Source organism: Ranitomeya imitator, chromosome 9, assembly GCF_032444005.1.
Source record: "Ranitomeya imitator isolate aRanImi1 chromosome 9, aRanImi1.pri, whole genome shotgun sequence".
Taxonomy (NCBI): Eukaryota; Metazoa; Chordata; class Amphibia; order Anura; family Dendrobatidae; genus Ranitomeya; species Ranitomeya imitator.
In genome coordinates this window covers 110937985-110955870 of record NC_091290.1, presented here as the reverse complement: position 1 = coordinate 110955870, position 17886 = coordinate 110937985, and positions in this window count along the sequence as shown.

The following is a 17886-nucleotide window of genomic DNA, read 5'->3' as shown; positions in this document are numbered from 1 at the left end:
CATAGTACAGGATACTATGCGGTCAGCATAAAACACTACAAAATATCCACAGCAGAAAAATACAAAAACTCCACCACCTAACTAAAGATGTGTAGAGTATATCTGCGACTCCAGCGAGTCCAACTAGACTGAGAAAAACTTCAGGCACAGTCTAGCAGGAACAAAATAGAAACAAGATAAGCACAGAAAATAAACACACAGCAGTGTGTCTAAAAAAATGAAGAAAACACTTATCTTTGCTGAAATGGCAGCAAGCAGGAGGGGCCAGGCAGAGGACCAACACTTCCAAAGGAACATTGACGACTGGCAAGGACTAATGAGTCCTGCACAGCTAAATACCCCAGTCCGAATTGCAATTAGCAGAAACACCTGTCCAAGACTGCTGCTCAGGAATAACTGCATTACCATCAACAACCACCGGAGGGAGCCCAAGAGCAGAATTCACAACAGGTGGCCCAGTGGCACGAGCAGGTGCTTTGCAGCATTGGAGTCCACAGAACAAATCCCACCATGGAAAATTGCAAATGGACCGCCTCCGGTTTTTCCTGATCTTCCCATTGGTGCTGGTAGTCATATCAAAAACTTTGCCAAAGACACTTGCACGAATGACGCGGTAGCCCAGTCGAAAGTGCTGAAGCTTTGCAGCATAGGAGTTTATGGTTCAAATCCCACCATGGGAAACTGCAAATGGACCTGCCCTAGATTTTCCTGATCTTCCCATAGGTGCTGGTAGTAATATCAACGACTTTTCCAAATGTTATCTTCTGAGCAGCATGGTGGCTCAGTGGAAAGCACCGGTGCTTTGCAGCTTGTGAGTCCATAGTTCAAATCCCACCATGGGAAATTGCAAATGAACCTCCTCTAGTTTTTCCTGATCTTCCCATTGGTGCTGCTAGCCATATCAATGACTTTGCCAAAGGCTCTCTTATGAGTGGCCTGGTAGCCCTGTGGAAAGCACTGGTGCTTTGTGGGAAGAGAGTCCAGGGTTCAAATCCCACCAAGGATGATATCTGCAAATAGTTTGTATGTTTCCCTGTGCTCAGGTGGCCTGCCACCAATGCACCAAAGACATACAGGTAGGAACCAGTGGTGCAAGTGCTGTGGCTAATGATGTGTCACCTGTGCAGCATCCAAGAGGGCTGCTTGCCTGTTCCCTTCTTTGGGCAAGTATCCTGTTTGAATCAATGTTCTGACATGAATAGCAGCAAATTGACTTGATTATATATATATATATATTTTAGCTCAGCCTCAGCTGAGCTGTGAAAATTCCTTTTTTGGACTTAGAAAACCTAAGTCCAAAAAAGGAATTTTCACAGCTCAGCTCCAGCTGATCTATATATACCGTGTGTGTGTATATATATATATATATATATATATATATATATATAAAACTAGTCAATTTGCTGCTATTCGTGTCAGAACTTTGATCAAGTCAGGATACTTGCCCAAAGAAGGGAACAGGCAACCAGCCCTCTTGGATGCTGCACAGGTTACACATCATTAGCCACAGCACTTGCATCACTGGTCCCTACCTGTATGTCTTTGGAGCATTGGTGGCAGGCCACCTGAGCACAGGGAAACATACAAACTCTCTGCAGATGTCATCCATGGTGGGATTTGAACCCTGGACTCGCATGCTGCAAAGCACCAGTGCTTTTCACTGGGCTACTGTGCTGCTCATAAGAGAGCCTTTGGAAAAGTCATTGATATGACTACCAGCACCAATGGGAAGATCAGGAAAAACTAGGGGAGATACATTTGAAAGTTTCCATGCTGGGATTTGCACCATGCACTTGCATGCTGCAAAGCACAAGTGTTTTCCAAAGGGCTACTCTACCACCCATAAGACAGCCTTTGGCGAAGTCATTGACATGACTACCAGCACCAATGGGAAGATAAGGTAAACTAGGGCAAGTGCATTTGCTATTTCCCATGGTGGGATTTGAACAATATACTCACATGCTGGAAAGCACTAGTGTTTTCCACTGGGCTACCGCATCGCTTGTAATAGTGCCTTTGGCAAAGTCATTGATATGACTACCAGCACCATTGGGAAGATCAAAAAAAGCCAGAGCAGCTCCATTTGCAATTTCCCATGGTGGGATTTGAATCATGGTGCACTCCCATGCTGTAAAGCACCAGTTCTTTCCACCAGGTCACCACACTGCTCAGGAAATAATTTTTGGCAAAGTCATTGATATGGCTCGCAGCATCAATGATCAAGAAAAACTTGTGAACGTCTATTTGCAATCTCCTATGGTGGGATTTGAACCATGGACTACTATACTGCAAAGCACCAGTGCTTTCCACTGGGCCACCATGATGTTTGGAAGGTAATTTTTGACAAAGTCATTGATATTACTACCAGAAGCTATGGTAAGATCAGAAAAAACTAGAGACGGTCCATTTGCAATTTCACATGGTGGGACCTGAACGCTGGACTCACAACCTGCAAAGCACCGGTGCTTTCCTCTGGGCCACCATGCTACTCGGGAGACACCCTTTGGAAAAGTCATTGATATTACTACCAGCACCTATGGGAAGACCAGGAAAAACTAGAGCAGGCCTATTTGCAATTTCCCATGGTGGGATTAGAACACCAGAATCCCATGCTGCAAAGCACCAGTGCTTTCCACTGAGCTACTGTGCAGGTAAGAAGATAACTTTTGGCAAAATCAATTATATGACTCGCAGCACCAATGGGAAGATCAGGAAAAACTAGAGCAGCTCATTTTGCAATTTGTAAAGTACAACTGAGAGGTAAAATTACTCAGACAGAATTAAACTATGCAACCAAGCGTCAATTGAGCTAACTACTGAGCCACTGTGCTGCCTGAGCGTTTCATGATGGTTAGGTCATCAATATGTCTATCAGTATCCACCAAGAGGACATAAAAAACTAGAGCAGGTCCATTTGCAATTTCTAAAGTACAACTGAGAGGTAGAATTACTCAAATCTCAGTCAGAATTGAACTAAGGACCAAAGCATTGAAAGATAATCGAGCTAACCACTGAGCCACCATAGAATTACGTGACGGCTAGATCATCAGGTCATGAAATGGAAGAGCAGGTTCCCTTGTGGTCACTGATTTCATTTTCTGAGCTGTGTCTGAGAGGAGGAATCTTTTGTTCAGAGCTGAATAAATGAAAAGAGCAACAAGAAAAAGAAAGCAACAGTGTCACCATGCTGCCCCATGGGTGCTTAACCACCAGCAACAGAAGGCTGTGCACCCATCTGCCTACTGACAGGTCATGAAAAACTAGAGCAAGTCCATTTGCAATTTCTAAAGTACCACTGAGAGATAGAATTTCTCCAACCTTAGCCAGAATTGAACTAAGGACCCAAGCATTAAATGGTAATTAAGCTAACCACTGAGTCACCATAGAATTACCTGAGCTAGGTCATCAATATGCCTATCAGTGTCCACTGACAGGTCATGAAAAGGAAGAGCAGATATCATTTGAGGTCTTTGATTTCATTTTCTAAGATGTGAACCAAGGACCCAAGTGTAGGAGGACAATGGAGGTAACCACTGAGCCACTGTGCTGCCTGAGAGTTTATTTCTGGCCAGAACATCAATAGGACTCTCAGCATTTATGTGAAGGTCAGAAAAAACTAGAGCAGGTGCCATTTCAATCATTGACTACAATTTCTAAAATACACCTGAGAAGAGGAATCTCATTGTCCTCAGTCAGAGTTGAACCCAGGACACCAGGATTGGACAACAACAGTGCTAACAACTGCGCCATGATGCTGCCCGAGTGCTTACCTCTGGGTGAGTCATCTTTATGACTCGCAGCACCTATGGGAAGGTCAGGAAAAACTAGAGCAGGTCCCATTTACAGTCACTTATTACAATTTCTAAAAGACACCTGATTGGAGGAATTTAATTGTCCTCAGTCAGAGTTGAACCCAAGACACCAGCATTGAACAGTAGCAGTGATAACCACTGAAACATCATGCTAGCTAAGCACTGAATTCTGAGTAAGTCATCCATTTGACTCCTGGCATCTATGGGAAGGTCAGGAAAAACAAACATAACTGCCCAACACATCTAATCAATCTGTTCATTGATTTCAATTTCTAAAGTGAGGTGGAAATTGAGGGCACGATTATGAGTCTTTCCCAGGGGAAGAGCTTGGTCAAAAAATATTGTTCTGAATTTAGGCGTCGGGCCGCAGAGGTATCCTTGGATGACTCTGCCCTCAGGGCGTTGTTCCACAGAGGATTGTCTGATCATCTAAAGGACACTCTGGCCCTGCACCAGACACCTAATTTCCTGGAGAAGGCCATGAAACAGGCCGTCCGTATGGACCGCAGAATTCGAGAGAGGGGAGTGATGCAATGGGAAGCCCCTCTGTTTCCTATTAAACTTGAAGTTTCCTTGTCTGTTGAACCCGTGGAGGTAGGAGCAGTGTTAGTTAAGGAGAAGGAGAGGAGATGTCATAAGGAGAACAAGCTCTGCTTCCTCTGTGTTGACCCAGGACACTGGAGGAAGGACTGCCCATACTGCCCCCCATCTTCTAAGGTGTTGGGAAACGCCTAGGTCTGGGTAACTGTCAGAGAGGTTACCCAGACCCCAGGGACATTTTTCCTCAGCTTGTAAAATTTTTCTTCAGGTGGAACTTTGTGTGAATAACTGTCTATTTCTCGCTACGGCTTTTGTAGACTGAGGGTCATCTGTGAACCTTATTGACTCTAAATTGGTGACTCATTGCAATATAGGGACAGTTAGGTTAAATGCTCCCATGAAAGTGGTAGCTATCGGCTTTACTATGCTCACAAAGGAGGGCATCACTTCTGTTTCTGAGGTATTCCTCCTTAAGGTGGGTTCTGCACACTTGGAGCACATAGCTTGTTTTGTTTTGGCCAATTTACCTGCGAGGATGGTTCTGCGGTTTCCCTGGCTACAATTTCACAACCCTGTCATTAATTGGTTAGCTCGGGAAATTGTCCAGTAGGGTCCAAGCTGTGTTAACAAATTTCTGAAATCTGTATCTGTGTCATCTGTCGGTCTTGAGGGTATTCCGGAGTACCTGAAGGACTTTGAAGATGCGTTCTTTGAAAGCAAGGCTGAGGTTCTGCCACCCCACCGCATTTTTGATTGCGTTATTGACTTGATTCGGGGTGCCAAATTGCCCAAGGCCCATTTATTCAAACTCTCAGGTCCTGAGCGGGTTGCTATGAAGGAGTACATTTCTGAAAGTCTTAAAGTTTTAAAGAAGAAAGATGGTGATCTTTACCCTTGCCTCGACTTTCGGGAACTTAATAAGATCACTGTTCGAAACAAATACCCGCTGCCTCTGATTACTGATTTGTGTAACCAACTGTCTGGGGCAAAATGTTTTTCTAAATTGGATTTAGGGGGGCCTATAATTTGATACGGGTACAGGGGGGATGAGTGGAAAACAGCGTTCCTCACATCAAAGTGTTTGTTTGAAAATCTTGTTATGCCCTTTGGTTTAACCAATGGTATGTCAGTCTTTCAGAATGGCTGTCTTTCAGAATTTTATCAATTTTGTGTTCTCTGACTTTATTGGATGTTTTGTGGTAATATATCTTGATGATATCCTCATTTATTCATCTGATAAGCAAGCTCATCTTGATCATCTGCGTTTGGTTCTCCAGAGGCTCAGGAGAATCAACTTTTCGCTAAATTGGAAAAATGCTAGTTCTTTGTTCAGGAACTGTAATTTTTGTGGTTTCCAAAAGAGGGGTTTTGCATGGATCTCAAGAACGTTCAGGCCATCATTGATTGGGTTCAGCCCTGGGATTGGATGGGTTTGCAGCGCTTCTTGGGATTCGCTAACTACTATTAAAGGTTTATCAAAGGGTTTTCACAGGTGGGAAAACCCCTCACTGATCTGATATGTAAAGGGGTGGATATTAAAAGTTGGTCTAATGTAGCAGTAGCATCATTTCTGTCATTAAAAAAGAGTATCATGTCGGCTCCGATTCTCGTTCAACCGGATACTTCGAAATCTTTTATTGTTGAGGTGGATGCTTCAAAGGTGGGGGTGGGGGCAGTGTTGTCACAAGGGCCCACCACTTTGACCAATTTGAGACCCTTTGCCTTCTTTTCCAAGAAGTTCTCTCAGCCCAAGAAAAGCTATGACGCGGGCAATTGGGAGCTTCTTGCTGTTAAGTTGGCTTTTGAGGAATGGAGGCATTTTTTGGAGGGTGCTATTCATCCTATTACTGTGGTGACTGACCATAAGAGCCTGGCTTAGATTGAATTTGCCAAAAGGTTGATTCCTAGGTAGGCCAGCTGGTCACTTTCATTTTTCTCGGTACCAGTTTTTCGATTACTTTTCGTCCAGGATCTAAGAATATTAAGGCTGATGCTTTTCTCAGAGTTTGGATCCGGTGTCTCCTCCTGAGCCTCCATTCTCCATTCTTCAACCAGGGGTGGTGATGGCTGACATTTCGTCTGAGTTGGAATGGGAGATTTTAGAGGCTCTGTCTCAAGCACCCAGCTCTCAGCCTGATGGTAAATTGTTTGTTCCAGTGCAATTGCGTCTCAAGTTTCTCCGTGAGTTCCATGAGTCGGCTTTGAGTGGACACCATGGGATCTCGGCTACCCAAGGGGCCATTGTGAGGGTTTTTTGGTGAAATCACTGAGGTTATTAATCCTGTGTCTTTTAGGTTGCAGCTTTCACCTTCCTTTAAGATCCCCAATATTTTTCATAAGGCTCTTCTGAAACCGTTGGGGGCTGTGGAGGGAGAGCCTTTGACTTCTGCTGAAACGGCCTTGGTAGATGGTCACATGGAGTGCGAGGTGGGGCGCATTGTGGATTCCTGTTGGGTTCACTGTACCTTGCAGTATTTGGTACATTGGAAGGGGTATGGTCCTAAGGATCGCTTAGGGGTCCCGGCTCATTCTATCCATGTTGATCGTCTGGTCCGGTCATTTCATTCCAGGTATTCTGGGACAGCTGGTTGTCCAGTGGCCCCCTGTTCAGAGGGGGGTACTGTCATGACTCAGGATGGGGTTTTTATCCCATCCTGGTCAGGTAGGGGTTAACCTTGTTTAGCCTCTCTTTGGTTCAGGGAGGGCTATTTAGGTCTGCTGCTGGCCTGGTTCTGTGTCAGTTATACTTTTGCTTAACAGGTTATCGTTCTGATATCGTTGTGCCTTTGTGTGCTTGTGTTTCCAGTGTATGACCCGACTTAGACTCTGCTTCTGTTTCTGCCTCTTGATTCGGTATTGTTCTGTGCTCTCTAGATCTGACCCCCGGCCCTGTCTTTGACCACTCTCTGTCTTGTTCTTTTGTCCTGCACGCCTGTCTGGCTACCGACCTCGGCTTGTCTCCCACTTTTTTTCTGTCTCGTCCCTGTCTACTGCTCGTCTTCCTGGCTTCTAACCTCGGCTTGACTGACTACGTATGCAGAGTTCTCCTAGCTGTCGATTCCCATCCGTTTTCTCAGCTTTACTCCACCCCCGATGCCTTCCTGGCCATCAAGTGATCTGTCTTGTCCTGCTCCGCTTTTCCCCGAGCACTGTGGTGTCCGTGCATTCCCTGGCTGTCCTTTGTTTCAGGCACTGCTCATTACCTGCCCAATACAATCCCAACAGTGAAACAAAGTGGTAAAAGCATCATGCTATGGGGGTGTTTTTCCGCTGCAGGGACAGGATGACTGGTTGTCATTGAAGGAATCATGAATGCGGCCAAGTACAGAGCTATCCTGGATGAAAACCTATCCCAGAGTACTCTAGACCTCAGACTTGGCCAAAGGTTCACCTTCCATGAAGACAATGACCCTAAGCACACAGCAAAAATAACAAAGGAGTGGCTTCAGAACAATTCTGTGACCATTCTTGACTGGCCCAGCCAGAGCCTTGACCTGAACCCAATTGAGCATCTCTGTAGAGACTGGAAAATGGCTGTCCACTAACGTTCACCATCTAACCTGATGGAACTGGAGTTGATCTTCATGGAAGAATTACAGAGGATCCCCAAATCCAAGTGTGAAAAACTTGTTGCATCTTTCCCAAGAAGACTCACGGCTGTACTACCTCAAAAGGGTGCTTCTACTCAATACTGAGCAAAGGGTCTGAATACTTATGACCATGTGATATTTCAGTTTTTCTTTTTTATTAAATTTGCAAAAATTACTACATTTCTGTTTTTTTTTTCAGTCAAGATGGGGTGCAAAGTGTACATTAATGTAAAAAAAATAACTTTTTTGAATTTACCAAATGGCTGCAATTAAACAAAAAGTGAAAAAATTTAAAGGGGTCTGAATACTTTCTGTACTCACTGTAAAGGTTGCATCTGATATTGTTGTAGTCCAGCAACATTGAAGTGAATGGTCCTATTTTTCTATACCAGAGGTATCTGCAGTAATAATAGTGAAAAAAATGTCATAGTATAATTATATAAATAAATATAAAACAAAAAAAAAAACAACCTGCAACATGTCCATAATTACGACCAACATTAAAGCATCTTACCCCAACAGGAAGGGGTGAATATACACTTATTTTATCAATCTTATCAGTATTAACCTTTCCTAATATCTCTATAAACACAGCAACCAGTTTCTGCCATGAAGACACAATATGGAGACTTTTCCACAATGCACAGAAAGAAATCTCCATAATTAGAGGGAGTGTTGCAAGTTCATTTCCGTGAGGGGGAAAAAGAAGGGAGCATAAAGACTAGATGTTTAGACATCGCAGCAAGTCCCCTTGTGACCTTCCTCTGATATGTAGCAAAACATTAATCTTCTTGCCAGCAATTATACAGAATGCACAGTGATGCAGCTCCAGATCAGCCAGTACGTAATAGTAATTGTATTGTTCTCTGCCTAGGCTGTACCAGTTAGATGAGGTAAGTTGAGACTTTTTATATGTTATTATTCTCAACTGGCAATACATAAAGGCTTATTATACAAATATCTGTCTGTTTCTGAAACACTGTTTCACACCTCTTTACAGTTGCGATCAAAGCTCTTCAACATTTTATTATGAAATGGTGAAATTTCCCTCTCTGCTTTGCATATGAATTATAGCCTTCTTCGTTAGCTCGAGTGACAGCGCCTTTTGAACCAAAGAAAAACACAAGGTGTTACATTTTCTTTTGCGGAATCCCAGTCACCAAATAAACTTTTTCGCAGTGGGTTGTAACGCCCCTGCTGCCAGGTCTGTAAGACACAGGGACAGAAACTGGGCGTGCAGGCTTCTTTAATATAGAGACATCATATGAGGATGTTCAAACCCTTATGTGATAGCTGAAAAGCAAAATAAAACTGGACGTCACTCATGAGAGGCACCAGGACCTGAACATTACTTCTTTACCGAACAGAAGCAGCTTAATACCAACAGTGGTGCAAGATTAGTTGCAGCACAGATACACAACTGAGTTAATAGTTACACTGTGCATGTTTTGCAAGAAAACAGTGTACATTCACACTTGTAGATAACTGAGGATAGCATAAGCACTAGGGTTGAGCGACTTTTACTTTTATAGGATCGGGTCGGGTTTCACGAAACCCGACTTTTTCAAAAGTCGGGTCGAGTGAAATCGGCCGATCCTATAAAAAAGTCGGGGTCGGCGTCGGCCGAAACTCAAAACCCAATGCAGTGCATTGGGTTTCCAATGGTTCCCAGGGTCTGAAGGAGAGGAAACTCTCCTTCAGGCCCTGCGATCCATATTTAAGTGTAAAATAAAGAATTAAAATAAAAAATATCGCTATACTCACCCTCGGACGCACCCTGGTACTAACCGGGAACCTTCCTTCCTTCGAATCAGCGCTTGCAGAACCTTGCGGTGACGTCGCGGCTTGTGATTGGTCGCGCGACCGCCCATGTGACCGCTCGCGCGACCACCCATGTGACCGCTAGTGCGACCAATCACAAGCTGCGACGTCACCGCAAGGTCCTGCAAGCGCTGATTCTTAGGAAGGAAGGCTGCCGGAAAGAAGCAGGGCGCGTCCGAGAGTGAGTATATACCTATTAGGTATATATCATTTTACCCTTACAGCTGAAAACATGATAGCACCTAGATGAAGACCTCTTGCTCCTTCATGAGTCTTCTCATGCATTTACATGTGCCCATACTAGCCAACTGAAATCTGAGCCATGGATGAGGCAGGCCATGTCATCTTCTTCACCACGGTAGGGAATGTGCCTTCCTTTTTGGTGATTGACGTTTACTATTAATTAATGCACAATCATTTATTAGAGAGAAACTGGATTAGACAGTCATGTGTTTAGGTGGGGAAGTTACTGGTGGAATTGTATGAAATTTGTAGATAGGGACGTAATTTAAGCTTTTTATTTTTTTTCGTAGATTTTTACACCTTTTATCTAAGCAAATCAATTTAGTTTTTTTTTACAGTCTTGTTGAATTACATCATCTTAATATCATTTACTTTAGGACATATGTTTTTTAATCCTTGTTGCCTCTTAATTTCTTTAAACATGATTTATTATATATTTTTTTGGTTTATCAGTATGATATTACAGAATAACCTGTTAACCTGGCCCACGCTTGATGCAGTAATTTCGCACAGACAGAACAGCTCACGTAGCACAGCAGTGTGACAAGATGACAGCTTCCTGTCTGTGCACAACGAAAATACATAATTAATCAAGTAATTATATCAAAACATTAATTATGAAGAAATTGACTTAAAACAATTCTTGTATTAAAACCCCCGCCTACAATAATATCAGTGTATGGGGAAAATGTCCAAAATCCAGAAACTCTTTCTAAAGTGCTACCGTGATTTCACCACTGCTTTCGAAATGCAAATGGAATGGAAATGCCCTAGTCTTCTACAGACCTTCGGACGAAGATTGACTAAAGGCAATCACCCTCAACATGTCTTCTGTTTGATACTTAAATTGCAATTCGCAATTTGCCTCTTCAGAGAACAAGAAGACTAGAACTTTAGTGCCACATATTGGAAGTAGCAATCCCACAAGTCAATGCGTGGCGTATAAGTCTCCTCACTCTGACATGCCATGCCGGGATTGTCACTCTTGACAAGGAGAAATGTTAGCCCTTACAACCCAGTTTTAAATTGCAATATAACATCCGATCTTACGATGCAAAAACAGTTACCAAGGCAATGGTACAAGCTTAGGTTCATAAGTTCAATTAAAGGGTTATTCCTAATATAGTAAGTTAACCATTACCGCATGTATAGGGAACATCTTACCGATTACTGGAATTTCAATGACTGAAATCCCCCATAATCCTTAGAACATGGCCCTGGAACCCATGAGTCAGACTTTGCAGAGCACCATCTTAAATCTAGCAAAGCTCCACATGATCACCCACTGCTCCATTCATTGGCTATGGGATGACAGAAACAGCTGAGTGTTGTTCTCGGCTTTCTCCTGCAGTCCCATAGACAATGAATGGAGCTGAGGTCGAACAGGCGCCCATCAGCTCCATTCAAATTAGAGCCCAGTTCCCTGGTTCCAAAGCCATGTTCTCGTGATTACTGGGAACAGACTTCCAACAATTACTAAGTTATCACTTATCTTGTGGTTAACGGAAAATTTTTATCTTCGGAATAATCCATTAATAATGCGATATCTTGTTAACAACCTGTTATCTAATGATAGACGGGATTTATAATACTGGCTACAATTACAGCATAGTGCTCATTTCATATCCTGTCCTTAAAGTCTCTTGAGTTTGATTTATTCAACCTGTCTCAAACAAAACCTGTCTTTGATGTCCCATGTAACCAATCTCAGCGTGGCATTAAGTTTTACCAATACAATAAGCTATAATAGAGTAGTAATAGTATTAATGGTGTAGCAGTAGTAGTGCCATGTATGGTTTCTACGGGCAAAGAAGGCAGTTTCCCTATTACAACGTAGATAGTTTTCATGCATCCGTCCCTATGTCTCTTCACAACATCTACCAAATTGCAAGTAAGGGACACATACAATTTTTTTATGAAAACTTTCTAGTTTGGTTCCATTACCTTGAAGATCTGTATGCAAACATTGTTGCTCTGAACAGTATTTGCATCCTTTGTGGCACACCTGTCCCATGGAAGTTTGTAATGGGAAATATGTAAGACAGATGGTAAGTGTCATCAGATACCCAAGCCAGTGCAAACGAAGGGTTAGGTCAAAAAGTCAAAAAGAATCAACTCAAGAGAGCTGTTTTCACTTTGCTTTGGGGGTGTACTAAAAAAAAATGCAAGTTCTGTCGTGTCCATAGCTAGGTGCTGCGAGTCACAATAATGGAGAACTGGTCAGCACTCCGTATAATCGTGGTGCACGTGGAGAAAAGCAGCAATGTAGAAAGAAACGTGAGTGTCGGGATTTCTTTCTACACTACAGTAACATGACCCAGGGTCTAAGACCAAACCATAGTTGTAATTCATAGGGTGTAGAACTGTTATTGCTAAATATTGTGTCACGGGGAGCCTAGGTAGGCAAAGCTAATAACCCGGGCCCCTGCGATATCCCTCAGACTAGGGAAACCCTGTCTGTCTCTCTCCCAGAGATTACACTGATGGTGTGCTTGTCTGGGCCGCCAGGCCTGACCCTAAAGGTACCTTCACACTAAACGATATTGCTAGCGATCCGTGATGTTGCAGCGTCCTCGCTAGCGATATCGTTCAGTTTGACACGCAGCAGCGATCAGAATCCTGCTGTGATGTCGTTGGTCGGAGCTAGAAGGCCAGAACTTTATTTGGTCGCTGGCTCTCCCGCTGACATCGCTGAATCGGCGTGTGTGACTTACCTTCCGCTGTCTGTCCCCGGCGCTGTGCTTTCCTGCACTCACTGTGAGCACAGCGGCCGGAAAGCAGAGCGGTGACGTCACCGCTCTGCTTTCCGGCCGCTGTGCTCACAGCCAGTACAGAGAAGCAGAGCGCCGAGGACAGACAGCGGAAGGTAAGTATGAAGCGTTTGTTTTTTTTACTTTTACGATGGTAACCAGGGTAAACATCGGGTTACTAAACGCGGCCCTGCGCTTAGTAACCCGATGTTTACCCTGGTTACCGGCATAATTGGTCGCTGGAGAGCTGTCTGTGTGACAGCTCTCCAGCGACCAAACAGCGACGCTGCAGCGATCCAGATCGTTGTCTGGATCGCTGCAGCGTCGTTTAGTGTGAAGGTACCTTAACTCCTGTTTCAGTACTAATCTGAAACCTCCACCCTCCATCCAGTGATAAGACCTCACACCAACCCCTACAGAAAGCACAGACAGGGAAAACCAAAAACGCACCAGGCCGCAAACACACTCAGGAAAACACCATAATGTGCACAGGGCAAAACAAAACACAAATAGGAAGGGGAAATATGACAAAGGATCATACACCACCAGATATGATATTTCCACTCCAAGACCACCACTCCGAACGGAGATCACCAGGTACAAGACACAAGCTATAATCGGCGACGCCCAAAGTTCAGAAGAACTATTTAAAGGCCATGGGCGTGACTCAGCCTCCAATCTGAGTACCAGCTAGATTAACCCCGGACAACCTAGAAAAAATGTAGCCGGCGCCACTGAGCTCATAGTGGACGAATGCAGAATTACCGCTGTCTGTCAGTCGTCCTAGTGTGAATAGCATCCGACATGACATATTGGGCATAAAAATGTCTTAGATGGTGTCAATCAGCTAAGGACCCCTCACCACTATTAACCAAACAATGAATAGGTAACAGTTGCTCTTTCAATGTCAGATATTTTTTGGATGGCGGGCAGAAGAAGTGTAAGGCCCTATGAATCTGATCAATGGGTCAGTTTCAATCTAAAAATTGTTGTATTGATGGTACAATATTATGAAGCTATTATTTCCCAGCCAACTTATATCACCTATCTAGAAAATAACGGGGTTCTCAAAGCTCCATTAAAAGTCTACATAAGTGATGGTCGCACTTGCTCACTTCCACTCTCTTCACAAAGAGAACTCTTGGTCACCTACTCTCAGGATCAGTGGGGGATCTCAGCAGCTGGACTCCCCAGAGATCAAACTTAAAGGGTTATAGAGGTTTACAAATTACATTCATCATCCATCCACTGGGACATCCATTGGTTCCAAGAACAGGCTCCCAAAACCCCCTGTGTAAATGGCGTGGTGACGTATGTATGACCACCAGTCAATTCTCTTCTATACTTCTGATGAATTGTCTACTTTTGTCAGTCTCATAGAAAGAAAGAAAGCAATATGTTCGAGAAAATTAATTTTGTCGGAAGAAAAACTTTAATTCAAATTCCAAAATGGATCTGAAAAAATAGATTAACCCCCCATCATTTTGCTTATATTATACTTATAATACACAAGTGAAGTTCAAGACAAGTAGCACTATTCATGGACAGTTATGAAACTTCGCAAGGAACTTTTTTAGGGGACTTTTCAAAGGAAGTGTCCTCCGAATCCCTGCTTTTCCTCAATCTATTTGCTTGTCTTTAGCTGCATTAATGTTAGAACATCTGGAGTCAGGCTTGTACTGGCCCATAGGGTAATATGGGAATCCCCCAGAGGGCCACTGTGCAGAACTGGGCCACCCAACCTAACTGGATGGGCAGTACTTAGCATAATTCGCTTGATTCACTTTGTACAGAAAAATGCAACATGTCATCATTCAATAACCAAACTTAATAAAATGACTTGTAAAGATTTTTGACTTTTCAAACTTTGCAAAATTATAAAGTTTGATTACTCTTTTAATTAAAAAAAAGTGTTAATAATTAATATGTAAAATGTGAAAAAAAGAATAATTAAGTAAATTGGTGTTTGACAGTGAGAGCTAAGTGCCAAGCCTGTCTCCTCAATCCTATTGCAGTGATTATATTCATGCTAATCTTTGAAATAACGTGCCTCCCATGGCCCTCTGTATCAGGAAGTGGCGGAGTGTACAAATTAATTAGATCTTTCTAATTTAAGTGGACACATACTGCTACAAACACAGCAAGGGCATGTTTCTCCCTTTGAAGTTGACCTGGTCAGTAACGTTCCTATTAATTTCGACTGTGGATGCTCTTTTTGTCGGAAACAGCACATGTTATTTCTAAAGTCTTTTACTGAATTTAAAGCTTAAGCGGGCTTAACATAAGTGAGCCGCTTATTATTATCACGCATGGACTTAACATATTTCCCTTATACATTATTATTATTGGCATGTGATGTATACTGATCAGATATAAAAATTATGGGATTTCTTGAGACAGAACCCCTTAGTTTTCCCAGGCAATAAATCTATAATTATCTAGGACACATCAGATTTTAGTTGCAAATTTCCCAATTTTTCTTTTTGTTCTTTTTTCCTCGTAGTCTTCCAAGAGCCAACATTTTTCATTTTTCTGATGACAGTGATATGAGGATACGAAGACTTGTTTTTTACAAGACCACTTGGAATTTTGAATGACACCATTCATTTTAGCATGCAATTATCTGCTACAAAATGTTGTTGTTTCTTTTTTTTTTTTGAGACCCGTACATTTTTTCCCCATTCTTTTTTTATTTTTCCATTGATGGAGAAGTGAGGACTTTTTGTATGTGACAAGATAAAATGTTTAGTGATATCATTTTAGGCTACATACAAAATGTTGATTTGGAAGTCTCAATTTTCTTAAAGACTTTTATAGTATATATTAGTTTACTTTTTATATTTTGATAGATCGGATACTTGCAGATGCAGCGGAACCCAATATGCTTTATTAATTAAATTTTTTAATTTCCTTATTTGTAAAGAAAATAAAAATAAAGGGAATTTATTTTTATTTTTATGTCTTTAAAAATGCTTTGTATTTTATTTTTATTTTATTAGGTGGCTTGACCCTGCCATCAAACGATCATTTTTTATTATATACTGCAGTACTGCACTATTAGCGTGTATCGTATGTTAAAAAAGTGGGGAAAATGAGGGAAAAAAGAAGAATAGAGTTTAAATTCAGAAAATAAATAAATGCAAGAAAAGAGTAAAATTGTATAGAAAAGGAAAGTGCAGGGAATTTTCCTAAGTTCAGCTTTACAACATTTGAAGGGGAGTCCCCGCTATGAACTTCCAGGTAATTGTATAAAACGAGTTTCTCATTTCTCTCAAAGTTCAAAGATGAGACTCCCTTTCACATGCTGTAAGACTGAACTTGGGAATATCCCCCTATACTTTCCTTTTCTGTACAATTTTATTACTTTGTTTTTTTTTAATTGAAACCCTATCCCCCCTTTTCCCCCTTTTTTATCGTTATTTGATCTAATGTTATTTATTATTATATTTATTTATATAGCACCATTAATTTCATGGGGCTGTACATGAGACAGGGTTACATCAAAATACAAATATCACTTACAGTAAGCAAACTAACAATGACAGACTGATACAGAGGGGAGATGACCCTGCCCTTGCGGGCTTAGATTCTGCATTCTACATTTATAGATTATCAAAGGTATTGTCACAGCTTAGATATTCCTGGGAAAGGGACTCCTTTCCTATTACTAAAGCTAGATGGCACCCTAGCTATCCCTGCTCCCCGGTTTACTTCTAATGGTGAAGATGCCAAGACCACAAACCTTACTGAGCTCCTAGATCAGCCTTAAGCTGTCCCCTCTTCCACTCAGGGAAATGGGGAGTAGTAGTGTATAAGAATACGCAACCCAGACTAACAAGGGAATATGTACAGGGATAAAGGAAAATACCAATCACACAAATATGCACTCACAAACAACAGAATGGAACCAGGGAGTGAAGGAAGGGAATAGAAAAACAAACATAAGAGAATGAGGGCAAGCATACAGACAAAACTTCAACCAATAGTCTTTAAAACAACACTCCAAATACCCCCTCAAAGATCAAGCTTCTCCATGCTTCTGAATCAGGGCAGAATTAACCAGACATTGGTAATCCTGATTGCCATTGGAGAGAATATATAGGAGAGGGGAGTGTCCAAAACTGAACAGCTGAGAACGTCAATGCTGGAAGGCTCCAGCTACACTCAAGGTAAATAGAATAACCCTATACTGCTAACAGAAACATGCACCATTTAATATTATGTTTAAGTGCTTCTAACTCTGTTAGGGGTCGAGTTCTCGCTTCTGCACAGGGGGAATCTCGAGCCACCTCCGCTACGGTCTCCCATTCTTGTCCAGCCGCAGTGGAGTCTGCTCAGCAAGGACGTCGGTCCCAGCGTCTTGCTCATTCTCACTCTGTTCTGAGAGTTACTGCTGCTTCTCCAGTCTCTGCTATTAAAGTCTGTGCTGGTCAGCAGCGAGCGGACTTCTCTGGGACTAAGTCCTTGTCTGCACGTACTGAGCATGCCCAGCGTAAGGTCTCCCGTTGGAGATCGAGGGTCATGTGCTCAGGCTCTGCAGCACATTCCATTGGTCCTCTTGGCAGGTCCTAGAAGGGCAAAACTGCTGTGGCCACTTCCTGTGCTTCTGCTATATAAACTGCGCATGACCGCACGGTCATGCGCTAGTATTGTCAAACAATTGCTAATGTGTGTATGTTGTGTGTAAGTCGTCCTTGGATACCCCTACCCTATAGTATGACTGTTCGCGGAAGGTGTATGGCTGCTACCTAGCGCCCGACTTATCCTACAGCACTAGTCACACATTATAGCGTCCAGTTGCTGTGACCGCCAGTACGGCGCCGTGCACTTCCTCTGTGCTTTCCTTACCCAAGCCTGGGTGGTTAGTGGCGTTCGTCAGTGCGGCACTGCATGCTCTTCTGTTTCATTTCACACCCAGTTGCGGTGTTGCGCCAGCAAGGGTCTAATCGGACTTCAATCCCAGTTGGGGTTGAGTTCGCTGACTACTTGCTCGCGCTTTAGGTGCGGTACCGCGGTCCTGTGCCTTAACAGGATTGCTTCTTTCACGCTGGGTGAGGTTAACCCACGCGTGTATACTCTAGTGTACCGCCATATAGTCTGCTAATTGCTAGCAGCAGGTTTTCACCTGCA